At 41.6% G+C, this 10,301-nt stretch overlaps 1 protein-coding gene across 1 annotated transcript in view; it reads right to left on the bottom strand.

Annotated features, from left to right (window-relative positions):
• Positions 1 to 10,301, bottom strand: part of BASP1 (brain abundant membrane attached signal protein 1) — an 81,997-nt gene that overhangs the window by 61,302 nt on the left and 10,394 nt on the right. The window lies entirely within an intron of this gene.

Raw genomic sequence — 10,301 nt, 5'->3', positions numbered from 1 at the left:
CTTCTGCTTAATTAAGATTATTAATTAACAAAGAACAAGGCATGGCATGCGAGAAGGTGGGCAGTTAGCCCAGAAACAGGTGGGCGGGCCAAAGGTAAATCAGCCCCAAGAAAACCCGTTACAGCTTCTCAAAGGTGAATGAGTCTCATTTAAACTAGAAAACTCCATCTTTGTCAGAACTATTATGTAGGTTCCTACACAAAGTTTCAGTTTTGGGCTAATCAGTGTTTTCCAACAAAATTAATACACATATTCACTTAAAGATTCCCAAACAGCTTGTTCAAGACCTTGTCCCTGCCAAGTTTCAAACTGCATTTTTTTCCTGAGGTTCCAATAAAAAGTTAGAAATGGCCAGTGTTCAAAATGGAAATTTCACCCCATATTATACTCAAACAATCAATTTGCTTCCTTTTCTTCCTCAAAAACCATCACTGATTAGAGAAAAAGCATAGGAAATGTAGAATATACCAGATCCCTGTAAAAAATAATTCTCTTTCAAATAGTTCACTGTACAGTTACTATGGCAAGCTACTTTGGGAGATTTCACACTGTCAGGCCCTTTTCCATTTTCTTTCCCAGGACCTTTCAATCAGCAGCACTTCTTAGCCTTTTTAAGAAATGTGTGATGCTGCATGTCTTAAGGCCTTCGGCACTAGTCACAAGACAAGACTCCAGGAAGTGGCTAGTTGCCTTGTGATGGAAAATGGAAACGATCTTAATCTTCATTGCTGCACATGAAAGTCAAAGTATATTTTAATCCTTTACTATGAACTTCAGGGTTAATTCTAAAGTTCACATTTATTTTCACTGGCTGTCTATTAACAAAAAAGGCTTTGGTAGAGGCACACCAATTGTGTCAAACATACCTGGACTTGACCAAATTAGAAATTTTTTATAACCAATCAATCCTGCTTTGCTGTGTAGAGTTTAATCTTCAGGATTCACTTAATTATTTGCAGGTGGTGGGGTGGTGAAGCAGATATTTTCCAGGGCATGGAATTCCGAATTGAGATAAGATGTGCAGTACTTCAGCCTACATTTCAATTTGTGCCACAGATTTCCTACCATAGTCATTAAAAAAAGTTTTAAATTCTTGTGAAAGCTGGACCAGGTTAGACTTCTAATAAAGCCCAGCCATAGGACAGTAGAGAGGTTGATGCAGCCTTCTGGGCTGCCCCAACTTACACATTTGCATCAAAGACCCCTTTTCAAGGATCTGCTGCTGAAATAGGAGCTTAATTTACCCATGGCTCACCTTATCCCAACACTCCCTTCTTTATCCTCAGGTCCACAGCACAGCTTCTATCCCTGCACCTTCCTATACTTGGGCATTTCAAAAGAATAGTTTATTCTGATCTGACCCCTTTGTGCCATTGTATTGAGGGCCTTCTGCTCCCACGTTAACAAGTGGCCTCAGCTCAAAAGAGTTCTTTCTTAAATCACAGCTTTTTTCTGACTTGACTACCTGCTGTGGCATAATTACATTACTGTGCTTCTAGAAAGTAGAGGCCACTAAAGCCAGTGCATATTTTGCCTTTATTTTCAATAGAATCTGATTTGGCCAATTATATTAATTTGCTCTGCCTTAACATTCCCTATACTGGAATAAAGTTTGTGCATTTGAACCTTTCAGAGTAATTTCAGGAACATCTTCTTTAAAATATCAGAGGTTTTGGTTGTAGCTGTGTTGGTCTAAGGCCATAGGCAGGCAAGGTTCTTTGAGTAGATGTGATTTCTTTTTATTAATAAGTAAAATAAAAGATAATAAAAGATATCTAATAAAAGATATCACATCTACTCAAAGAACCTTGCCTGTCAAAAAGTCAGTGCACTCAAGCAAAAACACAGAGGAGGTGAAGAGAAGGATGAATAGACATCAGTGCTGGACAAAGCCAAAAAGGGAAGCGTTCTTAATTTTTTAAGTATATTAATACATGGAGACATTATGTACGCATGTATCACCACCAAGGACTCCCAGTGAATTTCAGACTCTCTCTTTATACCCATCCAAAACTACATGCAGCTGAAAGACTTTATTCTTATTGCAGTGGTTTCATGGTAGTAAAATTTATTTTAAAGGGAAATATCCCCAATTTACAGCAGCATAAGCAAAAGCAAAATCAAGCCAGCTTTCTACTTTTACTCCTGAACTTCCTCCACCATCCACTCACTGAGTGAAACTACACTAGACAACATCCATAAGCAGACTTTACACTCAAATGAGTGTTCCTAATGCATGGAAGCAGGGCCTATTGGAAGGAGTAAATGGGGGTACAGTTTTACCAGACCCAAAATTATAACCTAAAAAGTTAATATGAATAGACAGTAAAATAATAATGGCAAGTAATGTGCATATATGGTGTCAAAGTATGACCTCTAGAAACTTATTTCAAAATTTAGGAATGCAGAATTCAAAGAAAATTCCCTCATTTCCTGTTTCCAAAATGGGGCATAAAGGCCCCCACTACCAGGAGGTACCAGGCCGCCAAATCTCTCATGTGCCCCACATGGAAGCAATCCTCTTCCAGCACCATTGTGCTTGGCTCAGAGACCAGGCTGAATGTTCTAGTTAGAAATTAGCCGGATGGTAAACATATTCCACCTCTGATGAAACTGAGACCTTGGCAGATGAACAAGAATCTTGGATTCATTACACCCTACAAAACCTTAAATATTTCTTCATAGCATGCTGAATAAACAAGCATGTTCCAATAAACAAGCATAGGCAAGCATGGAAGTCAAACAGCAGGTCAACTTCAGATACAAAAAGCTGGTATCAGTTGTGTAGTAGTCTGTAAGTGCAGAATGGAGAATCTGCAATATGGAACTGGAGAGTATCATTTCAGCTTCTCACCTGCACAGGAAAAAAACTGCAAAGTGTTTGTTTAGCCAAATATTAAGTCTATTCAAACAACTTAAGAACACAAACGGGATTTCTTTTGAATTGGCCAATATTTGTATTAAGATCAACCTCCAAAGCTATTGTTATTACACAATTACACTTGGGCAACCATGTGTTACAAATGTTTGTGTACAGCATAATGCCCTGTTCTATAGTTTGATCCCCATGTTGCTCTGTAGACCAACTCAAGAATGTCTTTCTTAGCCTATAGATTAGACAACAAAACAGATGCTACTGTTATCATTACCAGTCAACATTTCACAACTAATATTAGGTTTATTTGCTAAATTTATGAGATTAACTTTAATCTGAGATTAAATTTTCAGAAAGCACATAAATTACTAGGCTAAGTAATGCTTTAAAGCACTTTCATAGTTTCATAGTTGGTAGGGTCGGAAGGGACATGAGCAGATCATCTAGTCTGACCCCCTGCCATGGCAGGAAAGAGTACTGGGATCAAACAACTCTGGCAAAGTGTTCATCTAGCCTCCTCTTAGAGACCCACAAGGTAGGAGCCAGCAGCACTTCTCTTGGAAGTTAGTTCCAGATCCTAGCTGCCCTGACAGTGAAGTAGCGTCTCCTGATGTCTAATCTGAATTTACCCTCTGCTAGCTTGTGACTGTTATTTCTAGTCACTCCTGGTAGTCCTCGGGGGAACAGGGACTCCACCAGTGCCTGCTGGTCCCCTCTGACTAGTTTGTAAATGGCCACTAGATCCGCCCCCCCCTCAGCCTTCTCTTGTGGAGGCTGAACAGGTTCAGGTCCCTTAGCCTATCCTCATAGGGCCTGCCCTGCTGCCCCCTGATCATACGAGTGGCCCTCCTCTGGACCCTCTCCATGTTGTCCACATCCCTCCTGAAGTGTGGCGCCCAGAACTGGATGCAGTACTCCAACTGCAGCCTGACCAGTGTCGCATAGAGGGGGAGGATCACCTCCTTGGACCTGCTTGAGATGCATCTCTGAATGTGTGACCAGGTACAGGTGGCCTTCCTGACCCCCCACACTGTCAGCTCATGTTTATTTTGGCATCAATAATGACTCCAAGATCCTTTCCTGCCTCTGCACTGATGGGAAGGGAGTTCCCCAGCCTGTAGGTATGCTGCTGGTTCTTCCTCCCTAGGTGCAGTACCGTGCACTTGTCAGTGTTAAAACCCATCCTGTTCTCATCCGCCCATCCCTGTAACCTGTCTAGGTCCAACTGCAGCCTATTCCTCCCTTCAGTGTGCCCACTTCTTCTCTCAAAAAGCTTCCCCAGGACTGAAGTAAGACTTACGGGCCTATAGTTACCTGGGTCCTCTTTCCTCCCTTTTTTGAAGATGGGGACCACATTGACTCTTTTTCAGTCATCAGGCACATTGCCCGAGCACCATGAGTACTCGTAAAGTCATGCCAGAGGTCCTGCAATAACCTCTGCTAGTTCCCTCAGCACTCTGGGGTGGAGATGGTCAGGACCTGCTGATTTAAATACACCTAGTCCCTTCAGAAGTTCCCTGACTAGGTCCTTGCTGACCCTAGGCTTGGGGTCTTCATCAGCAACTTGGACAAGGGGGTAAAAAGCACCCTGTTCAAATTCACAGATGGCACCAAGATGTGGGGAGAAGTGGGCATACTAGAAGGAAGGAATAGGCTGCAATTGGAACTAAACAAGTTACAGGGGTGGGCCGATGGGAACAGAATGGGGTTCAACACTGACAAGTGCAGGATAATGCACCTGGTGAAGAAGAACCAGCAGCATAGCTACAGGATGGGGAACTCCCTTCTCGTCAGTGCCACAGTAGAAAAGGACCTAGGAGCCATCATTAACACCACAATGAACATCGGCCAACAATGTGGGGATGCGGTCAGGAAGGCCAACCATAACTTGTCATGCATCCACAGATGCACCTCGAGCAGGTCCAAGGAGGTGATCCTCCCCCTCTATGCAACACTGGTCAGGCCGCAGTTGGAGTACTGAGTCCAGTTCTGGGAGCCGCACTTCAGAAGGGATGTGGACAGCATGGAGAGGGTCCAAAGGAGGGCCACCCATATGATCAGGGGGCAGCAGGGCAGGCCCTATGAGGAGAGGCTATGGAACCTGAACCTGTTCAGCCTCCACAAGGGAAGGCTGAGGGGGGATCTAGTGGCCGTTTACAAACTAGTCAGGGGGGACCAGAGGGCATTGGGAGTGTCCGTGTTCCCCTGAGCACTCCCAGGACTGACTAGAAACAACAGACACAAGCTAGTGGAGGGTAGATTCAGGCTAGACTTTAGGAGGCGCTGCTTCACTGTCAGGTTGGCTAGGATCTGGAACCAACTTCCAAGAGAAGTAGTGCTGGCTCCTACCCTGGGGGTCTTTAAAAGAAGGCTAGATGAACACCTGGCTGTGGTCTTTTCACCCAGTACCCTTTCCTGCCACAGCAGAGGGTTGGACTTGATGATCTGCTCAGGTCCCTTCCGACCCTACTAAACTATGAAACTATGTTGAACAGTGCAGGCCTGAGGACTAAGCCCTGTGGAACCCCACTGCCCACATCCCTCCAAGTCAAAAAAGACCCGTCCACCACCACTCTCTGGGTGTGGCCCTCCAGCCAACTAGTGACCCATTTGACTGTGTACGTGTCGACGCCACAGTCTCCTAGTTTTTTAATGAGAATGGGGTGAGAGACAGTGTTGAAGGCCTTCCTAAAGTCCAGAAAGACTACGTCTACTGCCACACCTGCATCTAAGGATTTTGTGAACTGGTCATAGAAGGCCACCAGGTTGGTTTGACAGGACCTGCCTCTAATGAACCCATGTTGGTTGCCCCTAAGCATAATTTCCTGTGCTGGCTCCTCGTGGACATGCACCAAGATAATTCTCTCAAAAAGCTTACCCAGGATCGAGGTAAGACTGACTGACCTATAGTTTCCCCGGTCCTCCTTCCTCCCTTTTTTGAAAATGGGAACCACATTGGCCCTTTTCCAGTCATCTGGCACCACACCAGAGCACCATGAGTATTCATAAAGCCATGCCAGGGGTCCGCAATGACCTTTGGTTATTCTCTCAGCACTCTGAGGTGGAGATCGTCCGGACCTGCTGATTTAAATACGTCCAGTCCCTCCAAAAGTTCCCTAAGTCCTCACTGACCCTAGGCCTGGGTGCGCCTCCCCTGGGTACTATGGGGGTTCCGATGGGGGGTGGGGTGACCCAGTCCCTGCTCAGAAAAATGGAGGCAAAGAAATTATTAAAAAGGTTAGCTTTACTGTCTGGTGCGACAACCAGATTTCCTAGTGTGTCCTGCAGAGGCCCCACATTACCCGATACCTACTTTTTACCCCCTATGTATTTAAAAAAGGACTTCTTGTTGTCCTTGATCCAGGTAGTTAGAAAAGCCATTTGCCCTTTTTCAAGAAAAAAAAAAGTATTTATCTATCGTCTTTCATCCCAGCCTTCAAACTTTAAATGCATCAACAGAAATGCAAGCAAAACCCATGTTGTCAAGAACTCTGTTTAACCAGGTGGATTGCTTGGGTATTTGTTTAGTAGATGCTAGGTTTTGGGAAAGCCTGTTATACATACTTTTCAGAAAAATTATTAGCAGAAGAAATGTAGCTGAATGAAATGTCCCACTATCTACATACAAATTTTTCTGCTAATCTTTTTGATGATTTACAAATTTACAAAGTGTATTTATTTCACCAGTGTTTGTTTCAGTCACATCAAGCTCCTCAGAAGATTAGGGCAAGGTAACTCATAACATGTCAGAAATTTCCATGTTTTCAATCACTTAAATTCACACCAGAGTGTTTGCACACATTGTTTAGCTTTTCTCTTTCAGATGGTTTACGGCCAAAGAGTCACAACTAAATTTAAACATATTGAATAGAAAATATGTCAGGGGAATCCTCTAGTGCTTGTTTAAGATGAACATAAAGTCCCTTCATGCTATTTAGGTAGCAAAAGGAGATTAGAAAAAGCATAGGAACTGGCCTGCTGTACGAGGACATCTTTAGCCCATCTCGATGCCAAGAAAATCTTGCATTACTTTCATTTGCTCAAACTCCTGAGTATCTCCTTTAGATTTGGACTCAAACCTTCACTGTGCAGAGTACTCACTGGGAAGTCTTAAGATTCCATGCATCCTTTTCATATGATAGACAGCTCTATTACACCTTGCCATTTTAAGTACTTGCCAATTTCTTTGTTGTGTAGGTAGAGAAAAAAACTACCTTCTTTTGTAAATCACTTTGGCAAAGCAATCCATGTTTTTTGATTGTTATTATTATTTAACAGAATAATAATTTAAGTATGGAAGTTGCATATCTGTGCTTCTGGCAAACACATAGTGTAAATTACTTAGGAAATGTTCTCAACCTCAATATTTTCAAAATAGTCCCTGAGGAAATGCAATTAGATTTAACTGGGGAGGCAGTTAAAATATGTAGAATCTTGAAGTTAAATATAACTCCCTCCCTAGCTGATTGAACCAGGCAGCCAGCATCATAAAGCTACTGTAATTAAAACACATCAAAACACTGATAGTATTTGTTTGTGTATTGTTTATCATCAGGTTTTCTACATAGTGCAGTTAGCCGTTAGATATTGCCACTGACCTCTTGTTCACCGCAGTAACCAGCATTAGGTACTGTATACCCATAAGACAGCACTTAGTTCAGTTTCACTGATGGCATTATCATAGCAAGAGTATAACAGAAAGCCAAGGTTGGCGTATACTCTTTTTATCTGTATTATTCTGAAAGAGTTGGAACAATGTTGGTGTTAAAGTTCACCATGATAAACTCATGTGGCCTGAGCACAGTACTTGTCCTGACAGCATTCATAATGAATTCTCAAGGCAGTCATAAGATTGTCACCCATCATTTATTGAGTCTGTGCTCTAATGAAGCATGATGGAAGATGCAGAAGTTGAAATTAAGCTGAAAGAAGTGGGTTACCTGTTTTAATGCTAGAAATCCAAGACAGCAGGACTGAGTCAATAACAGCCCTTTATGCAACACCCACACTTGCACATCCACTACTTGCCAAATAACCCTTCACCACCATAATAAGGTAACAGTTACCACTACACAGTCATTTTGGGAAATGTTTTGCCCTTCGTTACTGTACAGTTAGATTATTACTGCAATTATTCAGCAATTTAACACCCTGCAGGAATCATACCCTTCTAATTCTTCTGGAAATTAGAAAACAAATCCAAGGCAAACCATCACTCACAGCTTTGCATTCAAGCAAGAACCAGTCACCCTTAAAATACAGCTTGGTTTTAAGAAGGAAGGGCAAAATGCAATTCTCTGCACCTCTTCAATCAGCATAAGGATTACTTGCACATTAACATTTCTTCCAATTCTGAAAGATTAGAGGCACAGAATGCTTGAGGCTGATTAAAGGAAAGGGTGATTTCTACATTCTCTCAAAAGTATTTGCTTTAAATTCCATTTAAGGAGCAAGCTTTTAAAGTTGACAAGGTCATAGTCAGAATAATTTTTCAAGTTGGGAGTCTCACACACACACTTTAATGGCTGCTTTCAAAGTTAAGATCTTTTAATAGGAAAAAAATTCACAGTTAATGTTCAGACAAATAGCTCCAATACCATATCTTCACCTGTCTCAAAGACATCACTGTTTACCACAAACAATTTATTACATTCTGCAAAATGATTAGCTCTCATCTTTTATTCCCCACCCCCATGACAAAATAGACATATATCTTTGGCAAAAATTGTCCTTTCATCTGCAACGTTAAGTGCACAGGATAAGGTCCATGTATTACTCTTCTTCAGTGGGAGTCTCAGGATGTAAAAAGACTAAGTATAATGGAAGTTCTACAGTAGGAAAGACTGGCTTCTCCTACATGCAAGGGAATAGAGAATAAAGAGGATAATGTTCTGGATCCCATATTTACAATAGTGCTATGGGCCAAAACCTCTGGACTGTAGAGTGTACACTGGAAGATAATCAGTGTTGGTGATACATGCCTCTTCATAGGATGTACTTTGAAATTGAACCTGTGCTGATCTGCAATTTTTTTGAGTTTATGGAAAGCTAAAGAAAGCTACTGAAGCAGACATTCCCACTCTCAACCTACCACCTCAGTCATTGTTGCACAGCATGTTTCTGCACTTGTTCCTCTAAATAACAAGTCTATTAAAGGAATAACTAAGAAGACATTTTTTTCAATTTGGTTTGGGGGTTTTTTCCCCAATGTTAATAAAGGGCGTTACTATTTGAATGTGTCTGTCCCCATAGCTAATTTCATGCCCAGGTAGCTGTCAAGGATTACACAATATAGACTGTTCCCTTCTCTCAGCTTTTGAGCAATGTTACCATACTGAATCCAGTTCAGAAGAGTCGAGAGCATTTGGATATATGTCTACCTCCACTTATTTCACAATGCTGAATATGTCTGTAGCTGGTGTGAAACTAAGTCTGTAGCTAATAGTTTGGACAAACAAGCCTTTTTTAAAGTTAACATTGTGCCTTGGTGATAGCATTGTTGTTACAAGATAACTTCACAAAAAGAAATACCTTTATGTTATGCAGTCAAGCTACCAAGTCTAGTCCTGAAAGCTGTTTTCAAAGACTTTATGCCTTAACGGACTCTGTCAATATAGAGCATTGTTCAGTGAAGTTTGAGTAGCCAGCAAAAGCTCCACATCCTTGCTATCAATAATTTATTTATAAATCCATTTGTCAGTGACTGACTCATCTACAGAAGACTGAACATTCAGTGACGTAATAAGTATTCAAAACTGTATGACAAAAGCTACTGAACAATTAGTTGTTGGGAGCTGTTTAGGTGGCTTTATTCAATCTTGTAGTAACAGAATTCCAAGCAATTTTGAGCAAGTTCCAGTACTGCTAGTACTATAGTACTGTACTTCAAAATGCCTGCCAGAAGTCACTTAGGCTAATACTGAAATTATTTGCAGTAGAACATCTTCTTTAACTTAAGGCAATTTGGCCTAAAATTGGATTTTTGAGCTTTCACTGTATATGTGACAATATGTTCCTCAGTGCTAGCCTCCTGAAGCAGCAAACACCAATATTTAAAGGAAATCCTCTACATAAAGATCAACTAAATAGGCAAAATGGTAGGTGATTGTTGAAATGCGATTCCAGGTTGCTCACAAATTACTGCGATCTCTGTAACATCAGTTGCTTTTTCAAGGTGGAGAAAATATTTTGAGGGGTAAAAAAAAACAGGGCTAGGGACAGACATTACACATAAACTGGTTTAAGTGAACAAAAACTGGTTTAAACCTGTAACAGAACAGACATTTCATGCACATAAACCAGTGTGAAAATGGCCAAAACCAGTTTGAGATAAACCTGGTTCACCAAACTTTGGGGCAAAGCATCCACGCCAGAAGATAGGCGGGTGATCCAGGCTGACCTGGACACGGTCAGCAAATGGGCGGAC

This window comes from Crocodylus porosus, unplaced genomic scaffold, assembly GCF_001723895.1.
Source record: "Crocodylus porosus isolate Cpor-Errol unplaced genomic scaffold, CroPor_comp1, whole genome shotgun sequence".
Taxonomy (NCBI): domain Eukaryota; kingdom Metazoa; phylum Chordata; order Crocodylia; family Crocodylidae; genus Crocodylus; species Crocodylus porosus.
The sequence above is the reverse complement of the archived record's forward strand: the minus strand, read 5'-3'. Positions and strand labels throughout refer to the sequence as shown.